The sequence below is a fragment of the Marmota monax genome, unplaced genomic scaffold (assembly GCF_021218885.2).
Source record: "Marmota monax isolate L192 unplaced genomic scaffold, Marmota_monax_Labrador192_F-V1.1 WCK01_AAM20220418_F8-fsc00055, whole genome shotgun sequence".
NCBI classification, from domain to species: Eukaryota; Metazoa; Chordata; class Mammalia; order Rodentia; family Sciuridae; genus Marmota; species Marmota monax.
Genome location: NW_026695205.1, coordinates 9,326,611 through 9,343,213, shown reverse-complemented (window position 1 = coordinate 9,343,213; position 16,603 = coordinate 9,326,611).

The following is a 16,603-nucleotide window of genomic DNA, read 5'->3' as shown; positions in this document are numbered from 1 at the left end:
TCTCAGGGTACATTGATGCAAATGATCTTCATATTATGCAAGAAAAATACTGTAATTTGGCTGAGGTTTGGCTTCTTTCCACTAAGTGGAATAATGTGACATACTTTACTAGTTTGCAAATCCCTTGAGTGCAGAGACCCTCTTTCTTTCTTTTGCCACATTTCTTAGCAACAGCATCCGGCTCAGAGCAGGTTATATTCAGTGACCTGTGATTCTTAGTCCCTTTCTGATAGTTCAGACTGGGGCATTAAAGGGACAAGCTTGATTCTAAATCTTTGGGACTGAAGAGATTGGGGTACACAGCACAGGGAGCCTTTACCAGGTTTGCCTTGGCATGTAGCAAGAAATCGAGGTCAGTTTTCAGAATACCAGGGTCTGCCTGTGCTGTTACATTTTATGTGCACCTTTAATGCCTTTCTGCAGAAGAACTGAAGTCTTAATTGAGTGCCTCTCCCACAATGCCAGCCTTTGAGCAGGCCACAGGTAACGGACCCCAGGCCCATCTTCTGATGTTTTTAGCCAGGTGTGGACTCCAGCAAGCACCCTGCCTGATGAATTCTCACTCTCTGTGATCAGCATCTCTAGGCCTCAGCATCTTAGGTGCAGACACGAGGCGCGGGGTTACTCATGGTTACATCCCGGGAAGAGCGCTAGCTGGGTTCCTAGCACGCTCTGTGCGGAGTGTTGACTGTTAGAAAAGCACATCTTGGTGCTGCTGGCCCCGTGGAGCAGGGGCAGGTGGAGGCTGTGGAGAATCTGACCATGGAAACCCTAGATCTCCGACATACAAACCAGGAGGCATTCACAGTCTTCTAAACTACACTCAGGAGAGGGACTGAATGCTCCATCATTTGGCATTACATAAAATGTTATTATTATGGATCCCTGAGGAGAAATTATTCCTTTTTACCAAAGCAAAAAAAGTTAACGCTGGAGTCCCTCACATTGGAAAATATTTGTTAAACACATGCTGAGAGGGAGTTTGATTGAAATTCACTTCTCTTTGAATTTTCTGTCTGTTAAGAGACTTTGCAAAGAAGGGGTGCTTACTGCTAGAAAAGTCAGGGGTCAAATGTGGGGAACACCAGGAGACATGTAGACGACATCATGCCCTGCTGCACCTTCATTCACTCCATTAAAAGTTTAGACTCTGGCTCGCTGTAAGAGGAACTGGCTGGTCTGGTGTGGCTTTCAGCCGCCTTCAGGTATCCCATGAAGCGCATGGGAAGTGGGAGATTCTTAAGACTTTTTCTTTTTTTGGATGTGGGGATTGAATCCAGGGGCACTTTACCACTGAGCTACATCTCCAGCCCTTTTTATTTTTTATTTTGAGACAGGGTCTTGCTGAGTTTCTCAGGGCCTCGATAATTTGCTGATGCTGGCCTTGAACTTGTGATTCTCCTGTCTTAGCCTCCTGAGCCTCTGGGATTACAGGCATGTGCCACCATGCCTGGCAAGATTTCTTTAGATTTTTATCATTACAAATAAAAATAAATGGTTTGAGGGGAAATGGCCTGAACCCTGTCATCCTAAACATCTTGCCTTGATAGTATGCCTATTTGTCCTTGGATTCTTGCTCTAAAGAGTTTAAGTGTCATCTGGCTGGCCAAGGCTTGGTTAACAGGCAGGTGTACCCAAGGCCCTAACCTATCACTCTTCTTTGCACGGGGGCCTTTTTCAGTCCTCTCTTGCCTATTGTGGCTTCCCTAAGGGAATCGTACATCTCACCTCCCCAGTGGGACTTCCGACATTCTCAACAGCCCAGGGTTTTGTTCTGAGCTTATGAATAAGGGTTTGGCCATCTGTCCTTTATACTCCTCCAAGTTTACTTTCCTACCGCTGCCAGTTGTGAGAGATGCCTCCTAGCTGTCCGTGTAGGGATGTGGAGGATGTGGAGGGGGCAGGTGGACACTCTGGGTCGAGGGAGCGAGCTGGGCTGGTGCAGACATCCCCAGGAGGAGGAGTGGGTAGACGGAGAGGCCCTCCCTGTTCGGTTTCAAGAGGGCTTCTACCCGATGGCCCCCTTGGGCCCTCTTCCTAGTTTTCCTGGCAGACTCCTGTCCCCCATTGGACCCTGGGTTTTCCGCAGGACCTTTCAAATGGATTTCTCTCTCCCCACCCACCCTCCCCTGGACTCTCACCCTGTTATGCCACACAGGAGGCACCAGGACCTGATGCTCTGCGCACTTACTTACCTGTGTCTCTTGCTGAATCAAGAGTAACCTCCTCGAGGACAAGGACCCTATCTATTCCTAGCACCCAGCACAGCACCTAGCCCTGGCAGGTGTTTGATGAATATCTGATGGAGAGTAAAAGCATTCATTTTTTCTCCCAAACAATTAAAAATCAGGTGTGCCTGACGCTGCTGGTACCAGGAGAAGGGGTCACGATGAATAGGAACCAAGACGAGGCTAGTTCCCATGGCCTAGTCTACCTGTGACAGGGCACTGGTCATTCTGTTTCTTCTATATCACATGAGTGTGCAACACAGTTACTATGAAAGTGTCCTTGAAGCTCTAAGCAGCCAACTTAGACACCTCACCTTTACTTAGTAGTCAGTTGATTGTTGGTCTTGTTCTTGGTGTTTATTTTGATTTAGCAACATTATCATTCTTTGATTTAGGAATTTTATCCCTAATCCACACAATGTAACAGGTCAGGGGTCAAATGTGGGGGACACCATGAGACATGTAGGATGACATCATGCCAAAGGCGCTGCTTGCTGCTCAGGCGCCCGGATGAAACGTGGAGAGGAACACGGAAGAGGGAAGGTGCACAGGAAAGAGGTCGGGAATATGTCTAAGAAAGACCCATGTGCCCTCTAAGCTTCCCCAGAAGAGCTACAGAGGCGGTCAAGTGGGTGGGGAGAGGTGGATAAAGAGGCTGGTGATGGATAAACGCAGGTTGGGCCATTAACATTTTCCTGGTGGCATGGGGTTGGGTGCCTCGTGGTTTTGGAGAACTAGCCCAAAGCAACCCACAGAAACCCCACCAACTATAGTCAGCTTCTTCATGAGTTATCTGCACTGTCTCCTTAGCTGGACCTGGGGGACGGGCCACAGTGGAAACCTACCCTCTCCTGGGGAGCCCCTGCTTGATGGTGTGAAGCACCAGAGTCTCTCAGATTGTTTGTGCCTTAAGTATCCGGCATCTTCCAGGAGGCAGGTCCCTTCTCTGAGCCAGCCCCTGGGTACCCTCAGATACACAGGGTACAAACCGACTCCTCTTCAAAGTGTGTGCTTGTGTGTGTGTGTGCACGTGTGTGCAGGGTGGGCGAGTGGAGTCCTTTTTTTAACACCCACCCGCCATGGTCAGGAGCAAGAGGACTGGAAATTTCTGCTTCTAACTTTGAAAGATGAGTATTAGATTTTATGCCGTTCATCTGTCCACAGTAACCTTCGGCAGCTTCCGCGGGATCAGCCACGAGAGGTCGATCTGTTTCTGTTTTCTGAGCCAGATGGTCTTGCACCTGGTCTGAACCACGTCGTGCGACAGTGGTGCTTTCCTTCCCAGGTCCCAGACTGAGCTCAGACGTGCTGCCTGTCAGGTGTAAGGGCAGGGCCCTTCCCACCGAGCTGGAGACCCAGGTGCTGAGCTGCCAGGGGGGAAGGCAGCTGAGAGGTTGAGGCTTCCAGACGAGGTGCTGAGAGCCAGCTGGAGCGGAGCCGACGGGGACAAGGTCTTATTGCAGGGCTGGTCTCCATACCTAGGTGTTGGGAGGTCGTGACACACAGGAGAGTTAGCATCCTCCCAGGGCCAGTCGGGAGGGTCCTGGCACTGGCCCGGGGAGGCCTCAAAGGCTCTCAGCTCCCTCCGTTTCTGGCCTTCAGGACCCTTTCCCCTGATGCGATGGGTGTGCTGGGTGACTGCTTTCTTTTGCCTAGGGACTGGGCGGGGTCGGGAAGGCTGCCAGCTGATGGCCAGATCAGATCGGCTTTGCAAACAGAGCGCCGGACCTGGCGGGCTCTTCTGGGCCTTATTGCTTTTGATCTCAAGAAGCATCACGTCTGTATCAATGTGTGCTCTCCTGGCGCCTTTCCTCCCGGGACACCTCACTTTCCAGGCACCTGTGAGGGTGACCTGGTGACATATGTTCTTACCTCCTCATGCCATCCTTCACGGCCCCAGTTCTGTGTGCTTGGTGTGACTTGAGCCATGGCCACTGCCCCGGGGCACACAGTGTTCTTCCTGGAAGGCTGGGTGTCTGTGGTGGCCACCTGCATGCCAGGGACCAGGGTCCACCTCTTTCCAGGGTCCACCTCTTCCTCTTTTCCCAGTGTGATAGTAAAGCAAATGTGACTCCATTTTGTTTTGTGACTTCATCCTGTAAAACAACCATGACAAGTAGAAGGGTCATGACCGGGGCAAAATGTTCTTTTCCATTTGCTATAGAAACCTTTAAGAACACGGAACTACCTAATGGGGCGTTGTTTCTGTAACTAGGGTAACGGGGCTCTGTTTCTGTAACTGGGGTGACTGGGCTGTGGTTGGTTGGACTTCCCGCCCTTGACTGCACTCTCCCGCTTCTGTAACCTGGCTTGCTCACATTGGCTGGACCCCTGAACATCTCTTTTGTGGTTTTCAGGCTTATAAGGAGTGCCCTTGCAATTGTTCGGGGCTGACAGGGGAACAGCTTTATGTTCTGGACAGCCACCACCGGTGTGCTTCAATAAAGAATTGATTCGATTATAAGTGAGTGGTCTGAAGTCAGTTTATGATACCCCGGGACGAAGCTCTAACTATAACACCAGCACCCTGCTCTGGGGAGAAGGCAGGCAGGAGGCTGTGCTGAGCAGGGGTTTTGCAAGAGGGCGTCAGAGAAGCAGGGCCAGCTTAGCAATGGTGTCCACTCCCGTTTTCAATCTGTCTGGATCTTGAGGTGTGACCCCCGGTGGAGGAAGCTGAGACTATTCTTAGTGTGTCCCCAGTTCTGTGTGCTTGGTGTGACTTGAGCCATGGCCACTGCCCTGGGGCACACAGTGTTCTTCCTGGAAGGCTGGGTGTCTGTGGTGGCCACCTGCATGCCAGGGACCAGGATCCACCTCTTTCCAAACATTGCCTGTCCTCTGGGGCTCAGGTTGGTGTCCTCGTCCCCCTGTGCAGTTTATCAGTGCTCAGAGGCGAAAGTCATGGTCTTCTGAGTCATTCTGCAGGTTTCCTGTAGCGTGGGAAGAGTCCCATCTCCTACTTGGGCCTTTCAAGTAGTGAAGGTCACTATAGGTCGTTGAACCTGGGAGAGAAGGCCTGCTCCATGTCACTGAGTACTTTCCAGCTGGCTACCTGCCTTGGGCTTGTGTGCCGCTGGCCTCTAGCCGAGGCCAAAGTCTTCAGCCAAGGAATAAGCAAATGTGGCTGGTCATGGTGTTTATCCACTCTGCAGCCTCAGGCTCAGCCTACCCTGAGCAGACCCAAGAGGACTCAAGTCCCCAAGACAGCCCTTGGTGTCCTCTCACTGTGGCCACAGCGGTGCAAGTTCCTTCTGCGTCAGTGCTCTCTGTCCCCCCCCCCCCTCACACATGGCTGTGCCCTCTCCGCTCCTCCGGCATTTCCGCTCCTTGCCTGCTTTTCCCAGCAAATAATGGCTTCCATGAGGAAGGGCCGGGCCCCTCCCACGGAGGTGGAGACCAGGTGGGGGAGACCCAGGCTCACAGAGCCTGACTTTGAAGGACTGTGTCTGCGGGCCTCGGGGAACTGTGAGCTGACACTTCTCTTTGCTGTACAGGGAGGCTGGAGGAGCAGCTTGGGTCAGATTGGAGGACACTGGGGAAGGAAGACTCACTGATGAAGAGCCCTGGTGGGAACGGGGGCGGGGCAAGCAAAGCTGCCTCGTTCCAGATGGGGAAACCATCAGAATCCCACAGGGCGTCTCCTCATTCCCACATCCAGACACGTTTCTGTGTTCCTTTTTTGCATTCTTAATTTTCCCCAGCTTTCAGCCTGACCTGAAGCAACCCCAAAGAAGCTTCCAAAGTTTTGATCATCTCAGCAGTGATAATGATAACAATGGCATTTATCGATCACTTTATTATATAGGAGGCAGTATCATATTAACCCCCCTTGAAATCTCATTATGTAAATTTGAAGAGATTAAATGTTTAAGTGCATACTTGTAGTTAATTGCAGAGCAGAATTAGACATTTTGATCTTTTGAATTTCAGGCCAATGCTCCTTTCACTATATGTAGGTTGTTTTCAATCTTTCTAGACACAGGAAATGGTGGCAGTCTTGACAATTCCTCTTTTGAAGATTCAAGAAGACACCGAATCTTCAAAGAATCGCAAGAGTGAGATTTATACAAAGGAGAAGTTGTCATAAGAAAAAATAATGATTCAGAGGGGGAAATAATCTTTATAACAAATACTGTGAAAATCTATGTCATACATATGCAAAAAAAGGCCTCAAATCTAATCTCATACTATATATAAAAATTAGCTCAACATGGATCATTGGAGGCTTAAATATAAAAGCTAAAAATGCAAAGCTTCCAGGAGAATGTCTTACTGACCTAGGGTTGGGCCAAGCTTATGAGGCTGCAGCCCAGCACCGTGGTGAGGAGCTGGATTTGGTGGAGGGGTGGGCAGCTGGTTATGCTTAGGTTGACTTGTTAAGAATATTTCACAAGTCCTTGTCTGCTCCCAGAGAGGAGAACCCAACCAGGCTTAGGTCTTGACTTATGATTTTGAAGGGACATCTGGCAGTCTTCAGAGAAGGAGTTTTAGTAGGTCAAAGTGTAAAGAGTGAGGTCAGGAGGCCGGGGTGCCTCATCAGTGTAAAGAGTGAGGTCAGGAGGCCGGGGTGCCTCCTCAGCGTGGTGCAGATGGCGGGTGTTGGCTGAGGCCCGTGGAGGGGCTGGGTGTGGCGGGATGGGGAGAGGCAGAACTTGGCAGAGCTGCAGGATTTGGGTGCGGTCATCCCTGTTTGGGGGCGGGCTGGTCCCTGAGCCGGGGAGTGACAATTGCCCGTGGGTTCTTGGCTTTTTACACGAATTCTTCGGAGCACGTAAAGACACGATTCCTTTCATGAGTAAGCGAGGTAAGCCTCGGCCATGGTCGGTTCGGTTCTGCCTGCGCAGCTAGCAGACAGAAGGACTGGGTGGGACGACTGGGTCTCCTCCGAGCGGTGGGTCCACTGCTCCTTTCTGTCCCGCATTGTGTCCCCTAGAGTCAGAAGAAACCCCATGCCTTAGCGCCACCTCCATGGCGAGGGACAGTCACCTCCCATTCGTCCCTGCTACAGCTCTATTTCCAGTTAAGGTACTGACAACTTTGACACTCAGAGAGTTTAACAGCTATTTCAACATCTATTTCTGCTCAAAGAATCGCTGTCCCTATTTTTGGAAGCCAGATGACGCAGAGAATAGGTAATGTGATAGGGAACTTTTTGCCCCTCATAAATCACAGGCTTGAATCCTAATCAGGTTGCCAGGGATCCAAACAAGGGCGGTCTCCTGACATCTGTGTAGACAGCGCTCACTGCCTGGGTCCTCTCTGATCTTCTGCTCGTGTTGGCGGAGGATGCTCTCTGAAAAGACAACAGCAGGTGTTGGACAGCTCTTCCTCCACCACCGTTTGCAAAGCAAGGCTTGGGAGTTAGGTTTTCCAAACATCTAGAAAGTGCCTTGTCTGAATATTTGGCTTCAAGTCTAGAAGGCTAAAGGCCAAGTCATTCCATCCTGATGCTGTTTGTTGGAGGGAAGAGTGAAACCAACTCTGTGCCCTCTCCTCCTTGCATTCAGGCTGACCCAGAGCTACAGTGGGAGGCGGGCTCAGTCCCCATGGCTGGCTGGACACTTTGGTAAAGAACTCACAGTCTGGAAGCACCACACAGTATGGTGATCTGGACTTCCCTCTAGATCATGCTGAACCTTTGATCAGCAAGAACCTTTGCTCTTCTGCAAGCTTGACACTCACTTGTTTTGTTTTATGTGAACTCTGTATGCCTTCCCACAAACACTACATGAACAACTCTGCTGCTAATTGTAGGTGAATTGAAATGAAATTTTACCACTTTTCCTTGTTAAGGAGTTTTCTAATGACCTGAAAATTTGCAAAACCAGTGATCTTTAGATATCAGATCTGTGTTAATATCGTCAGTTGACACCTTTCCCAAGAAGATGGGAAGTCATCAATGCACATTCCTGTGCGAATTTAGATGACATATAAATATAACACAGAGCAACATTTGACTTCTGTTCAACCAGGAAGAGCAAAGTCTTGATATTTTTAATGGGAAACTAGTTTGGAATTAAATAGTATAATTTAAATGTAAATTATTACTGTGTGTGTCTTTAAGGATATTGCTTGCATCATCGAACACTGGCAGTGACCAACCCTGGCCCCTCCACCTGGCTGGGAGCAGGAGTTCAGGTGTTGGTAGCGAGAGCTAGTTATGTGTGTGATTCTGCAGGCTGCCCAGTGAGGAAGTGTGTCTGACGGTGAGAAAAGAGGCTTTTGGGACAAGAAATTCAGTTGCATGTTGCTGTGTTCTAAGTTCAAAGTAGTACAACATGAAAGAAGGAACGTTTTCTTATTTCTAGATCTTGCTTTCTTTCTGATAAATCATTTTTCTGTATATGCACACACAGAGCCTTGTGGAGATTTTTCTTTGCATCAACAATTAGGAATCATCAGCCCCATTCAAAAGGTAACATTCATGTCGTCTACCCCATGTTCTACGGTTTGGACATGGGCAAATGACAATTTTGGTAACATGAGAAAAAATCTGCTGGGGGACTTCTCAGAAGAGCTAATTTGCTTTAACAAAGATGCAGAGAGGAAATGGTCCTTCTGCAAATGTTTTCATATCTGGGTGATGTCACATCTGCAACTCACGTAGAATCTTGCTACCACCTGAAAATGACCCACCCCAATGGGGGATCAGAGAGAGCCTGTTCCTTAGTGCTGCTGTGGAGCTGGGAAGTCCCCGCGGCAGCTGCCTCTCTCTGAGTTCTTTCTTCAGGCGTATTGGGACTTCCTTCTTACTCCCAGTTTTGCAGAGGTATAACTGATAAATTAAAATTCTGTGTATTTAAGGTATATAACGGGATATTTTGACATATGTATACATTATGAAATGATGAGATCAAGCTAATTAACATCTGCAACACCCACATGATTGTCATTTTCTTTTCTTTTCTTTTTGGTAAGAACACCTAAGATCTCCTTTCTTGGCAAATTTCAAGCATACAATTTTAAGTTTAGTGAGGCACATTTACATATAGTTTGTAATCTATCCTTTTTGCCTGGAGCTTTGTTCCTTTTTGGCAAGTACATTAGAGTTGCCTACTTGTCATGCATTATGAAAGCATCTTCCCGATTAATTCACTCCTTCTATTCAGAAAATATTCATTGTGCATGAACACTGATTGAGTTCCATGTAGAATGTAAAATGAGGCAGAACTTGGGGTTGGCCTCAAGGAAATACTCATTTATTTCCTATGAAATATACAAATGAAGGAAGAGTCCAGTAGCAGCACCCTGAAAACCACATGGCAGAATCTCCAGCTTCGCCCAATTCATTCCCTAATTCACCCCTTCAATAAGCATTTGTTAAAAACCAATTACACACCTGTCTCTGCATATACATAAGTAGATAAAGCCCACTGCTTCTCAATGGGAAAAATGTAAATTAAAACTTACCATAGAAGGAAATTCCTCCAACTCAAGGGTTCCTGTAGGTTTCTATCAGTACATTCATTATGGCACATGTAGATTTCCACATTTTTTAAAATCGCCATTCTGTGCGTACATTTTTATTCTTCTACTTTATAAGACCCTTGAGGGAGTTCATAACCACTGTCCAACTCCTCTTTGTAGCCCCAGGATACCTAGAATATTGTCTAGAGCAAACACTGAAGTCAGTGTGTGTTGGATAAATATTTGTTGAGGGGACAGCCTTGAAGGACCCCCCCCCCCCAAGGCACCTCTCATGCCACCTGGGTCCTCTGACAATACACGGTGACTAATCAAAAGCCAAAGGCACAAATGTTTATGAAAAAGATTTTAAAACACAAGGTTATTAACAGCTATTTTTATTCTGGGCTTTCTAACCAGCACTTAAAATATATCAAGTTCTCCATCTCTAACTTTTGGCAAAGACAAATTGAGTGTCTATCTCACTGATATTTGACCAAATAATGATATAATGATATCCCACTGACCTCCATCTAGCGTGATTTGTCATGTCAGCTGAATCTAGCCTGGTCAGACACTAATATATACTTTTCTGTAATTCAGTATATTTTTTGGAACTCGTTTTTTGTTCATGTTATTCATGATCTCTCACAACACGCCTGCTGGGTCTGCCCAGTTTTAACACCTGCTTTTGGAGGGGCTACTCTGTGCTAGGTCAAAGATAATCTGATTTAGTACTCACAACAGTCTTATAAGATTTTCAGGTGCCCTCAACACCTATTTAAAATGCTAGTGATGTACACAGTGTGCCTTGCTCTGCACGGAGTGCTGCTCCTGCAGGGGTTTCCCCAGGCACTTGAAGGGAGCAGAGATGTGGTCCAGTTAAGGAGGGAGCTGATTTAACCCCCTGTTCTTAGATGCCTTAATGAATTGCTAGATTCACTTGCTTTAATTGCATCTTATTTGCAGATAAGGAGTAGGACCTCGAAGGGGCCTGTCCTGCCCAAATGAGCATGGGGTAGGGGTGGGGTAAACTGGAGGTGGGCAGTGGTGGCTCTGGCAGTGAGACCAGCAGTCATGGGCATATTGGGGAGCTCTGTGAGGAGGGGCTCTCATGCCCAAGGCCCTTGAGTGTCCCATGCCGTGTTACAGTCCCACAGCAAAGGCTCTGTGCTGTCCCATGGCAAAGAACCTCCCTTCACCGATTTCTCCAGACTACAGAGGACAACGGACAGGTGAGTGCAGGTGTGTGCGACGTCTACTCCTGTACCAGGTGTTCTGCAGCACTTTGTGCCCGTGTGGCTCCAGGTGCAGGAGGTGATGGTGGAAAGACCTGTCTCCACGGATCTCTCCAAGCAGGAGCGTAGGGATCATGGAGCCCACGTGGCAAGCGCTGGCCAAGGAGTCCTCGTGTCCACTTCTGTGAGCCGGAGCAGTCAAGGCTCCTGGTTTCATTTTGGACGTAAGCACATGGGGTGGCGCCTGGTCGTCAGGGCTGTGGGCTCTCATCCCGTCTTGGCCCCATAGATGTTCTCTGGGGCCAAAATGACGAGAAGGGCAGACTGGAGGGTAGGGTGGTGGCTCCTGCCCTGGGGGCTGCCTGACCACCCACTCACCACCCACACGCTGTGCCGGGTCCCAGGCGCCTCCCGGCCCTTCCGTGTGGCTTCCTGCCCTGGGTTTCCTCTCTTCACCTCTGCTGAGCTCAGACTTCTCTTTGCATCTCACCACTCAACCTCTCCCCGCTCTCCAGCCTTGGCAGCTAAGTTTTCCATCTCCACGGGGGGTCAGCTAGGCTGTGCCCATCCTTAGATACTCTGATCTGCGCTTCCTGTTTGGCACATGGGACCAGGCACTGAGTCAGCCTCTCTAAGGTCCTGAAGTGGGACCGAGCCTCTGTCCAGCATCCTGAATTCAAGGACCCGCAGGTCCCTTCTAAATGGGCTGTGGAGGGCCAGGCTCTCCGGTCACCCCTTGTCCTCCCCCTTTGCCAATGGAAGAGATTCTGAGACTAGAAGTGGAAAAGGGTCACCTAGGGATGCAGAATATGTGGAGAGGCTCTGTCCTTCCTGTCTATTGGACGGGCTTCTCTCCTTGAATCCAAGGTCCGTGGAAAAGCCTGCCCAAGAATTGCAAAAAAAGGGGAATTTGGAGGTGAAAGGAAATTATTGGCATTTCACTCCTCCTCTGGTTTCTGCTTAGCTCTCTGACTCTGACCTGTCTTGTGCCACTCGAATAAGAAAAACAGAACTGGGAACAAATGGCACGTGGGACAGTCTGCCCAGGAGGGACGCCAAGATGTGTCCAGGAGGTATGAGCTACGGCCCCCCCACACCCACACTCCCAGCATCCGCTGTGGCTCAGAGATGGGGTTGGGGAGCCTGACTATGCTAACAAGCTTTAGCGGGGAGTCAGGCAAAGGTGTGTGCCTCCTGGGAGTTGTGGCCTGAGGCTGGAGGTCAGATTGATAAGCAGGCCAAGCCTTACCAGGTCACAGATGCTCAGAGTCCAGGCAGGACCCTGCGGCCCTTGTTCATCAAGGTGCAGCCGGAGACAAGAGCCAGTGTCCCTGACCAGCGAGTGGATAACAGCTCATCCTGTTGGGGGGTCTGTGGTCTATCCACGGGAGCCACAGACAGCTCTCGGCAGCACTGAGGTTGTGAAGGAAGGAGATGATCCTTGAATGAATTTGATGTAAAAATTTATAAGTGAAAGGACTAAGCTCTAAAGTGAAAAGAAGACAGTGGAGTACTCAGAAGAGTACTCAGAAGAGTTGAGAAATTCAGGCCCAGGTTTGTTAAGGGACCCCGACTTGGCTGGACAGGATGAGACCGCACAGCGCAAGCCACCACTGGAAGAACCCAGTTTGCTTTTCTACCCAGTCACTGTCGCTCCCGCCAATCAGTTACCAGTAAAAAGATTGGCATTGCAGGCCACACTCCAGGGTGAACTTCCCGAGGGCAGGAGGCACGCTCCTGTTAATGCCGCCTCCTCATCCTGTACAGAGCTTGGGTCGCTGAACACCTCATCAGTGATGAAGACCTGTCATCTAAATTAACCCATCAGGTTGGTTTTTCCGAGAGGTTGGTGGATAAACGTCGCCCCTGCAGGGCTGTGCCGAAGGGCAGACAGCGGGTTTCCTGTTCAGTTAGTGGGTGCCAGGGGACATCCTGGGATACGTAGGAGTCCACTCACGTTCAGAGCCGGTCCTTCCATCTGCCTTTGGACCCCACTGTAAAACTCCACCCTTCCTGACCGTGGGGTCCAGTCCGTTTCCAGTGACTGCTGAAGGTCTGAAAACTGACTGCTGTGGCCATCTGGTGCCATTGGTTCACCCACAGTCCTGAGGGCCCCCGTGCACCTCTCACTGTCACCGGTGTAGATACCAAGTGAGGAAAAAGCACGTCAGCGGAGGGCCACCAGCCTGGCCGGCGGACCTCAGCTGTCAACCCACTAAGGGGAGCTTGGCCTGGATCCGTGCGGGAGCCCTGCAGCCAACGTCAGGACCTCACCTGCAAACCCCCTCCAGGGAGGGGACCCGGCATCTCTGAGGAGCTTATCGATCATTTCAGGAATAAATCAGGAGATCATTAATTCTAGCCTGACTTGACTGTAATGGGTAAATCACCTGCCCTTTCGTTTCCCTCCTCCCCTTTCCTCAGCGGCAACCTGGGAAGTGGTTTCTACCCACTTGTCACTGAAAACCATCATTAGACTCTCCATGGGAACAGAACCAGGCAAACAGGCATTCAGACAGCCAGGTGCCGACGGGCAGTGGATGGTGGATGACAGACAGGAAGGAAGGAGGGAGACTTCTTGGGGAATCGCTTCACGTGACTGTGAAGGTCATGAAGTCCTAGGATCCGCCGTCTGCGGGGCGAGAACCAGGAAGCCAGTGGTGTCCTTGGACATGAGTCTGAAGGCCTGAGAACCCCGAAGGTGTAAGTGCCCAAGTCTGAAGGGCCCTGAACCAGGGACTCTGATGTCTGGGGGTAGAGGCGACGTATGTCCAAGGACTTCCTAGATCAATAGGAGAGAGCCACCTTCGTCTGCAGTTCTGTTCTCTGGGCCCCTGGAGAGTCTTGTGCCCATCCACTCACCCCATGGTCAGGGTGGCCCACTTTATGCATCTACCGGCTCTGACACACGCCCAGAAGGAATGTCGTACCCTCCCTCCGGGCATCCCTCAGCCCTGTCAAGCCCCCACATAGGACTGGCCATCTCCCAGCCTCTCACAGTGTTCCGGGACGTGGTCAAGGTCCTGAGCGACATCAGCGCAGCCACACCGGCAGACTCCAGCTGGACCTGAGCTCACAGGAGGGAGGGCGGGCAGCCAGAGGAGCCCCCTCGCGGCCTGGGCACGCCGCGCCTGCTTGCTGGTTACGGAAGCAGCTGACCCCGATGTCCACTGCCAGCAGTTCTTCCCTGTGTTTGAGGGGAGTGCCCTGAGCCACATTCTTGCAGAAGCCAGTGCTGAGTGACCTCTGGTTCAAGTTCCCGAGAGACACTGAGGACCAAGGAGCCAAGAAGCACAACTCTAAGGGGAAGGGCAGGGGGTCTGGTCCTGGCTGAAGCCAGCCAAGAGTCCTGAAGATGCAGGGAGGAGAGGGGGCAGGTGAGGGGGGCTCAGCCGAGCAGCCGCAGCCTCGTCTCCCTGTCAGAGCAGCCCAGACGGATCCCTCGCAGCCTCCGCCCGGAGGAGCCTGGCTCCAGGGTACGGCATCTTGGAGAGCACAGCTGATTGATGTCCAGCCAGGGAACGGGATTCTCCTCACAGGAATCCTGTATGAAAGGGCAGTGGCAGTTTTGTTGCAAAACAAAATAAAAGATAACATATAACCTTTTTCTTTTTTATTTGCTCTGATTAGTTATACACGACAGTAGAATGCACTTTGACACATCATACACACATGGAGTATGACTTCTCATCTTCTGGTTGTACATGATGTAGAGCTACACAGGTCTCTTAATCATGTATGCACATAGGGTGATAATGTCCGAATCATTCTACTATCATTCCTACTCCCATGCCCCCTCCCCTCCCTTCACTCCCCTCTGCCTACTCCAAAGTACCTCTATTCTTCACTAGCCACCCCCCCTTATTGTGAATTATCATGGAAATATCATGGAAAACATTCAGCCTTTGGTTCTTTGGGATTTGGCTTATTTTGCTTAGTACGATATTCTCCAGTTCTATCCATTTACTGGCAAATGCCATAATTTCATTCTTCTTTAAGGCTGTGTGATATTCCATTGTGTATATATACCACAATTTCTTTATCCATTCATCTGTTGAAGGGCACCTAGGTTAGTTCATAGTTTAGCTATCATGAGATGAGCTGCTATAAACATTGATGTGGCTGTGTCATTGTACTATGCTGATTTTAAGAATTTTGTGTGTAAACCTAGGGGTGGGATAGCAGGGTCAAATGGTGATTCCATTCCAAGATTTCTGAGGAATCTCCATATTACAGAAGGGTTGCACCAATTTTCAGTCCCACCAGCAATGTCTGAGTGAACCTTTTCCCCACCTCCTCACCAACATTTACTGTATTCTTGATAATAGCCATTCTGACTGGAGTGAGAGGGAATCTCAGTGTACTTTTGATTTGCATTTCTCTAATTTCTGGAGATGTTCATGTATTTGTTGATTGATTGTATTTCTTCTGTGACGTGTCTGATCAGTTTCTTAGCCCATTTATTGATTGGGTTATTTGTTTTTCCAGTGTTAAGTTTTTGAGTTCTTTGTGTATCCTGGAGATCAGTGCTCTATCTGAGGTGCAGGTGGGAGTGACTCTCTCCCATTCTGTCGGCTCTCTCTTCACGTTATTGATGGTTTCCTTTGCGGTGACACATACGGCCTTGAAAGGGTCATTAACCAGATGGAAATGAGGGCTGTGGCTTCAGCCTTTGGAGGCTGAGTTGCTCCCACCACCGTTGGGCTGGCTTCAGGCTTCTGCTCTGGGGCCTCTGGACTTGTCCTTCTGCTGATCTCAAAGCCAGACATGGTGGCAGGCGCCCCTTGGCTGTCCCTCGGCTTCTGTGTGAGGTGCATGAGTCTGAGAGCCACAACCCAGGGCTGCCATGAGGATGAACTGGAGTGACTGGTGCCTGGAGCTCAGGTGTGCTGGCCCTGGCCACGGGCCTTCTTCTGGTGTTTGTGCACGGTGGCGTCCTCGGCACCCACGACAGTGCCAGGCTCCAAGCAGGTGCTCAATAAGTGTCTGAAAGTGAACAAATGGCACGTGATGCTCGCAAGCGCTGCCTGTTTGAGGTCCAGTTTCCTTGGGGGTGGGGCAGGACAGGCTGCAGGGTTGTGGCTGCTCATGGGGGCTTTGCAGAGAGAAGGTGTTGGAGACCTCGAGCTCCCTCTGCCTTCACCATAGACAGCTGTAAAGCGCCTGGCCATGATCTTGAAGAATGCCGTACCTTTGCCCAGTGCTACTTCCAGGCTGGAGGCTGGGTGTGGAGGAGACTAGTGCCCACCGGCTGAGGACCCTGGAGTTGGCCTGGCCTGGGATCCCCCTCAGCCCAGCACTGGTTGGTATCCTTCAGCTGTCAGAAGGTACAAAGGGAGAAAGCACAGTCTGAACTGGGTTGTTGGTACTCGATATTTAATCAGATTTGGTTATTACCACAACCTGACATTTATCTGAGCAATTCTTTTTTTTTTTTCCTGAGAGAAGTGATTCAGGCAGATTACCCCCGCCTGAAGGAGGCTACCAGGATTTTCAGGTCCCTACAGGTGTGGGGTGTAGAAGCAGGGTGCTGTCGCCTCCTCCAGTGATCTAACCCGCACACTCAGTGGCACTTCCCCTGGGCCTTCCTTCTGTGATGTTTTCCATGGACTCCTTTAAGACAGGTAAGTTTGAGCCATTCTTCAGGTGAAGAAAACCGAGTGTCTGCAACGTTAAGTAACTTCCTGTGACATTGCGTTTTTAGAATATGACGGGGATGATTCGTGCCCTGGT